An 8,235-nucleotide genomic window follows, 5' to 3' on the forward strand; every position below is an offset into this window, starting at 1 on the left:
ATATTGTTTCCAACACTATATAAGTTCCAAGGGAGTCAATCCATTTCTGCTTTGCTCACCATAATATGCCCAGCTTTAAGTATTAGGCCTCAAACATGGGAGGTGCTAAATAATCATGAATTGAGAGAGTGACTGAGTGACTTTCTGAATCACTGAATAAGTCAACAATGTTACATTTGTAGATCACATAAAAAGTAAAAATAACTAGAACCAACAAACGGTTGCCTAATAGTAGATGGAAGAAACAGTCGGAAATATTCCCCATTCAGATGTGTCTCAGAAAATTATCAAAAATGTCAAATCCTGAAAAAGGCCAAGATGGCCTGCTCTAAATAACAATATCTCATATAGTACTTTTCAACGCACTATATTAATGCACTTTTTAATGGGCTGCATTTATTTTTCTCATGTCTGAATCAGCAGGTAAGCCAAACAGGCAATTATAGCACTAGCCTAAAATTCTCAATCTGTCATTGAAACTCATCTATCATAAAACCTGCTATCCTTTGTATCTAACTTCTCTACATATGGTAACTGTAAAGTATTTGCCCATTTTAATTTTAGAAACAAATCATTCAACAATTAGAACTTCCAAGGTACCTATACGCAGATTTCAGTAGCTGCTTTGAATGACTTTACACATAAGTATGAATCAAAAATATGAGTCAAAAAAAGTCAAATTTTAACTGGATATATAGATATACCGCTAGAGAAATCTTACAAATGTGAATCTAGAGACATGTAGAAGAGTGCCTGAGGCAACACTGTTCGTGACAGCCAAAAATAAAAAATAAAAAATGTTCATCAATACTAGCATAATGACCAAGCGAATAATTTCTTACAATAGCTATTTTAAAAGTGAATAAATTGCAGCTGCATGCAACAACATTAACAATCTCAAAAACATAAAGTTAAACTAAAAAGAAAAGCAAGTCCTCAAAGCAAATAAATGTTATATAACCTCACTGATGTTAGAAATAAGCAAAAGTAGCTCTTTTGCTTAGGCCCGTGGTGCCTGCAAGACCGGCAAGCGTCGAGGTCTTCGTACTGCCAGGAAGCTCAGGAGCCATCGCGAGATCAGAAGTGGCGTGATAAAAAGAACAAGAAAGCCCATCTGGGCACAGCCCTGAAGGCCAAGCCTTTTGGAGGCGCATCCCATGCAAAGGGAATTGTGCTGGAAAAAGTAGGGGTTGAAGCCAAACAACTAAATTCTGCCATCGTGAAGTGTGTTAGGGTCCAGCTGATCAAGAATAGCAGAAAGATCGCAGCCTTTGTAGCCAAAGACGGTTGTTCGAATTTTAGTGAGAAAAATGATGAAGTTCTGGTTGCTGAATTTGTTGCAAAGGTCATGCTATTGGTGACGTTCCTAGAGTCCGCTTAAAGGCTGCCAAAGTAGCCAATGTCTCTTTTTGGCTTTATACAAAGGCAAGAAGGCAAGACCAAGATAATAATTTTTGATTCTGAAAACATAGTAGTAATAAATTTTCATATGCCAAAAAAAAGAGAGAGAAAGAAATAAGCAAAACTAAACAGCATATAATTTAGGAACACACATGGAGTATAAATAAATTATTACATAAAAATACATGGATATAAGATTTTTAAATAGATTTCCCAAAGAAAGTAAATTATTCTTTGGTCTCCAGTCCCTTATTATTCCATCAATTGCAAAGAAAATGCCACATAATAGGTAAAATATGTTAGTCATAACAACTTTTTACTTATGAAGCTATAAATCTGACTTCTACCTTGAATATTATTTTCCTGATGTTTGCTTACCACATATATCTGACTCTTGTACCATCAAGTAACATAGTTCATGTCTAACAAAATGACACTGAAACACATTAAAATAAAATGAATTGGTAGGAAAGAGAAGGTGGGTAATATATAATGGACATTATTAAAATCTTATAGCAAGAAAGGCAGTTATGATTGCGGCTGGGTTTATAAGTATGACAGAACTGCCTTTAAAGTACATTCAGAACTCTATCACAAATAACTTACCCCCATCCCTGGGATTTTCACTCTGGTAGCCCTATGAATCTTTCCCTTAGGTACAACTTCTGGCTTCTTACCTAAATTGTCCCTCCTCCACACAGATCCCCACCACCCTGGCACATCATTGAGCTCCCTCCTTCACCTACCTTTAGAAGTAGTACTAAAATAGAAGAGGAGGAAATAAAAAACGAGTTCTAATCCTTGGTCTGCCATTCCATATCCATCTGTGTTTATGTTAGTCATTTAACCTCTCTGTGCCTCATTTTTTGAATGAGTCAGTTGTGATCTCTCCCAGATCCTTCTATTTTTTTGTAGTTATTCATTTCTCTGATCCTATTTTGTAATTAGAGTTGGCTTGTAGTATCAGCCTTCTTTAGCAGATTCTGACATTTATAATATTTTATACACTGTAGCTTGAAAGTTTAACTGGTATCGATTTTTTTTAAGTTTATGCATTATTTCATCATTGCAAGCAAAGTACTAGTATATGATTCTGTTTCATTTACTCGCCATAGCCTTAGAACACTGCATTTTAAATCTTAAAATCTTGCCATTTAGTAATATGGACATTATTTTACTTATGAATACTCAAGCTGACCAAATAAGGAGCCAATCTAAAGGCCTGTAAATTCTTGCTTGTATGCCAATTAATGTATCTCCTAATTCAGTCAGAGTTACTTAACAAGAAATACTAGGTTCTATAAATGTCCAATTTCATGCCTTATACTTGATAGGTCCCGTGGACACACCCCTACACAAAGCCATAAGCAATTGAAATCAAGCATAAGGAAGTAACTTTATTGCAAAACTTTCTGCCAAAAAGTGTTCTAACTTGTAAATGCAAAGCAGATGCAACATACCAAATTCTTATAGTTGTATGTATTTTGCCTTCCCATGATAAGAAGAATTAAATTCACTTTTGTTTGCCATTTGAAATGTGAGGTTTTTTAAAGTTAAACCAATAAAATTTAATACTATATTCTCTTTTTAGATGTCTTATTTCAATAATATTTTTATTAACACAAGTATGTAAGCCTAAATGTTAAAAGGATGTTTAATTCCATATATGTTTTTCGATCATGTACAACTTGTTGCTGATAATATCTCCAAAACAGGTTCCTTCAAAAGTCGAAATTGTGCTTGCTCTTAGGTATTTAAAATGTTTCCAGTTATTTTTCCATTAAAGATAAAATCAATTGAAACCACATTTAAATTACAGCATAAACAATAAATTTTAAAGTGCTACTACATATAAACCCCTAAAAATTCTGGATGAATCTTTATGTTTAAATATTTTGATCAGTGCTATCGCCTAAACCAAATGACTTGAAGACCTTTAAAAGAAACAGGTTATCATGTGGACTACAAAAGGAATGCTGTTGCCCACATATTAACCTTTTCAAAATCACTGCAAGAAGCCATCATTTTGTGAAACAATTATCTTCGAAGTATGTATGCCGATAAAACTGGTTGGTAGGAAAAGAAACACATTGCCTTTAAAGAGAAACATGTATACCCGACCATGATTTCAGAAAAGATTTGTCCATATATTTTGAAAACTTAAAGCCCTAATCCAGGCAAAAAAAGAAATCGCGACTTTTTCTTCTTGAATCTAATAACTTCCTGTTCCTAATCCTCCCTACCCTGCCTCCTCAACCTCTCTGCCCCCAATGACCTTAACTACTATCAGTTCTCAATCATCTACAAAGAGGTAGAAAATCACTGGCACTGGAAAAAGTGACTCACTAGGTAAAGTTCATATCCAGATGTCATTCCTGAGTTTTCACCACCTGGTTGGCATGAATTTGGAGGTGCTCTCAGGAATAAGGCCATAAGGCTGGAAACACATCTAGTGACACTCTCTTATTTCAAGTATAGACACCTCCCAGCTCCATGTTTCTGCCTATTTTTGGTCGCTCTTTCACACCTTCACATAGCTGGTTTTATATTTTATCCAGAGCTTATGGTTGTTATATTGAAGACGAAATTCAAGAAATATGACCTCAAATATTTTTAAAAATCCTGATAAGACAAGGAGCTGCTAGACATGCATAAGCAAAACAACATCAAACAGGTACTATAATTATTAACTAAAAATATAACTATTATGAATATTTACAGACATAAAAGAAAAAAAATTTTTAAAGGGCAAAAGGAGGCTTTCAGCCAAGATGGTGGAGTAGGTAAATGCCGTGCTCGCCTCCTCCCCCAACCACAACAATAGTGCAACAAAACTACAGAACAACCATTATTGAGAATCATCTGAAGTCTAGCTGAACAGAGGTCCAATAACCAAGGATATACAGAAGAAGTCACTTGGAGACTGGTAGAAGGGGCTGAGATGTAGAAAGGGATGGTCCCATGTGTGGTAGTTAAAAATTGGGAGGGATATCTCAGCTGCAGAGGTCCCAGCCCCACACCAGGCTTTCCAGACCAGGGTTCCAGTGCCAGGAAAAAAAAGTCCCCATAACTTCCAGCTGTGAAAACCAGTAGAGATTATGGCTGAGTAAGACAGAGGGCTGCAGGAGTCCCTGTAAATGAACTTACGCGCTGATTGACTCACTCTAAGCTCTAACACTGATTGGAGCAGCAGCTTGAAAGGCACCAGGGACATACAGGGAGAAACTGAATTGTCTGGCTTCAGGGCGAGAGGTGGAGGGGCAGAAGCCATTATTTCTTTGTTGGGCCCTCCCCCAAAACAGCCTGCACTGCAGATGGATGCCATACCTGAGTCTCCATCAACGTGGCTAAACACTGGTCACCAGCCCTGGTAATTCTGAGACCGTACCCCACCCAAGTTGCCAGCCCACCCAAGCTGCTCTTAGTGGCCTTTCCATACAAAGGGCCTATCTTGGCTTATGCTTCAGACTCTTCTAAAATGTTCTCTCAAAGGTTCCCAAACCCCAAACAAGCAGCATCTGGCCTCATGTGCTCCATACCTCTTGCTAAGCAGCCCCAAGCCAAGCACTAATAGCAGCCAGCCACACTTCGCAGCTTAGCCTCTCCCAGGTACCTCCAAGCTCGGCACAAGTGGCAATCATTTGCAAATTGCTTTCTAGCTTATATCAAAGTGGCCTCAGGCATGGCACAGGGAGCAGCTGACCTTGGTCTGCACCAGAGTCCCTCTCATAAGGCCCTAGAATCAACACACCCATTGGCCAGCTTCAAGCTACACCAGAGCATGGCCCAACAACCTCCACGAATGACACACCCAAAGGGCAGACTGGGCAGGCACCACAGCCCCACTAAAGCAAATCCTGTTCCGTAACATCAGCACCTGCACAACAGCTCCTCCACTATAGTCATGGCGAGTCCTCACAACCAATTAGCCTAAGAGTCAATTCCTCCCTGGACATACCAACAGCAATCAAGTTTCAATTGCAACAGGAGGGCACACACGACCGACACAAGGAACATGCCTGGAGCACCCACCTCAGGTGATCAGGGAGACTGCACCTCTGGGCCCTACAGGATATCTACTACATAAGGCCACTCTACCAAGACTGGGAACACAGGGAGGCAGCCAAAATGAGAAGATGAAAAAAATGTCCCAAATAAAAGAACAGAACAAAGCTCCAGAAAAAGAACTAAACAAAATGGAGATGAGCAATCTACCAGATGCAGAGTTCAAAACACTGGTTATAAGGATGCTCAGTGAACTTAGGGGAAGAATAGATGAATTCAGTGAGAACTTTAACAAAGAGATAGAAATCATAAAAATAGAGATACAAAAAATAAAAAACAACCAGTCAGAAATGAAGAATACAATAACTAAAATAAAGAATACCTTAGGAGGAATCAATAGCAGATTAGATGAAGCAGAGGATCAAAACAATTTAGAAGATGAGGTAGCCGAACACGCCCAATCAGAACAGCGACAAGAAAAAAGAATCCAAAAAAATGAGCATAGTTCAAGGTGCTTCTTGGACAATATCATGCATACCAACATTCACATCATAGGGGTACCAGAAGGAGGAGAGAAGGAATTGAAAATCTATTTTAGGAAATAATGACAGAAAACTTCCCTAATCTGGTAAAGGAAATAGACATACAAGTCCAGGAAGGACAGAGAGTCCCAAACAAGATGAACCTAAAGAGACCCACACCAAGACATATCATAATTAAAATATCATAATTAAAATTCCAAAGGTTATATATAAAGAGAGAATCTTAAAAGCAGCAAGAGAAAAGCAGTTAATTACCTACAAGGGAGCTTCCATAGACTGCCAGCTGATTTCTGAACAAAAACTTTGCAAGCCAAAAGGGATTGACACAAAATATTTAAAGTGATGAAAAGCAAGGACCTAAAATCAAAATAACTTTACCCAGCAAAGCTATTATTTATAATCAAAGGACAGATAAAGAGTTTCCCAAACAACAAAAAGCTAAAGGAGTTCATCACTACCAAACCAGAATTACAAGAAATGTTAAAGGAACTCCCTGAAGAAGAAAAAAAAAGATCAAAAATATGAATAATAAAATGGCAATAACTGCATATCTATCAACAATTACTTTAAATGTAAATATGTTAAATGCTTCAATCAAAAGACACAGAGTGGCTGAATGGATAAGAAAGTAAGACCCTTACATACACTGCCTACAAGAGACTCACTTCAGATAAAAAGACACACAAAGACTGAAAGTAAAGGGGTAAAAAAAGATATTTCATGAAAATGAAAACAAAGAAAAAGCTGGAGTAGCAATACTTACACTAGACAAAATAGACTTTAACTTTAAGGCTATAACAAGAGTCAAAGAAGGACGTAGTAATTCCACTTCTGGGTATTTATCCAAAGAAACACAAAACACTAATTTGGTAAAGAATTTCTAGAAGTGAAAAACAATTGTTGAAATAAGTAGGTGAGTTTAAGATACTAAATTAGACACAGCTAACTAATAACCTGAAAGATAGATCTTAAGAAATTACTCAAAATGAAACAGAAGATAAGAAGGACAGAGAAAATGTGAAAGAGGGGTTAAGAAATATAAAAGGGAGGATGAGGTCACCATGCATATATAATTAGCATCCTGGAAGGAAAGACTAGAAGAAAGGCAATTTTTTTTAAGCAAAAACTTCTTTATTATAATAAACATAAAAAATAAGTAATTTCTTATTTTCCTTTGTGGATAATTTTCTCCCTTTACTTTCCTTACTGGAAAAAGTGGACTACTAAGAATTGTGGGTTATGTTGATGTGGATATGTGTAATGAATTCCTTTTAGAGAGATTTCTGTGACCTGGCTGTGCTGCGCCCCAAGATTAGTCATCTGTAGAAGGTATCAAAGAGCAGATTCAGGTCTCAGTGGTTACCTTAGGATTAACAGATGGCTCTACTTGCAAGCCTTACAAGGTTTTTGTGTTCTGAATGTTCCCTTCTTCACTTCCTAGATGGAACAGTTTTGTGAATCCTCTGACCCTCTATCTCTGGAATGTCTTTGTAGCTATCTCTGCAAATTTCAGGAGCAAATCTTACTACTGTTAGCTAGATATTTTGGAGTATTCTTTGCTTCTCTCCATCTGACATTAGCATTGAGATAAGATCCCTGAATCTACCAGTATAGCTGGGCATCATTCCACCCTTGGACCAATTTCCCTCACTCTTTCCAAGACATGTACATTCAATGACTATGAAAGTTTCATTGTTGCTGTTCAATTTATACTTATACATAGATATTTTATGGTCCCAGTAAATAAAAGATATCAATACAGAACAGGGATAATGGAAGCATTTTATCATGATAGAGCCTTCTAATTTGGGGAGTCAGTACATTCATACTTTACCAATCACCACAGAAAACCTGAAACACAGAGCCTGGAAGAGGCCTCCAAGAGCCTGGAAACACTTACTGGGCCTTGAGAGGCATGAGCAGATCTGCTGTGCTGACCCCATGATTTCGACCAACGGGTATAAGTGGTATCATCTTTGAGAAGAGAGGCAATATTAGAAGAGAAAATGGCTGAGAATTTTCCAGAGTTAATGAAAAATTTGAATCTACAGATACAGAAAACAACATATTGGGCTGTCAACTTCTTCTAAGACTCTATAACACAAAACAGAGATAGTGGAATCATTTCTACAAATGCTGAGAGAAAATTTAGCTTTCAAGTTAAAATTGTGTACTCAGCAAAATTAACTTCCAAAAGCAAGGATAATATCAAAATACTTTTAGATAAATAAAAACTAAAAATTTACCACTAACAGACTTTCACTATACTTCAGGTAGAAGGAAAATT

The 8,235-nt window shown here is 37.2% G+C and overlaps 1 protein-coding gene and 1 pseudogene across 1 annotated transcript in view; one reads left to right on the forward strand and one right to left on the reverse strand.

Moving 5' to 3' along the window:
- Nucleotides 1–1,448, forward strand: part of LOC105294107 — a 5,158-nt pseudogene extending 3,710 nt beyond the window's left edge.
- The window catches only part of ITPR2 (inositol 1,4,5-trisphosphate receptor type 2), a 437,650-nt gene that overhangs the window by 397,274 nt on the left and 32,141 nt on the right, over nucleotides 1–8,235 (reverse strand). The gene's annotated exons all lie outside the window — the stretch shown is intronic.

Source organism: Pteropus vampyrus, unplaced genomic scaffold (genome assembly GCF_000151845.1).
Source record: "Pteropus vampyrus isolate Shadow unplaced genomic scaffold, Pvam_2.0 Scaffold82, whole genome shotgun sequence".
NCBI lineage: Eukaryota > Metazoa > Chordata > Mammalia > Chiroptera > Pteropodidae > Pteropus > Pteropus vampyrus.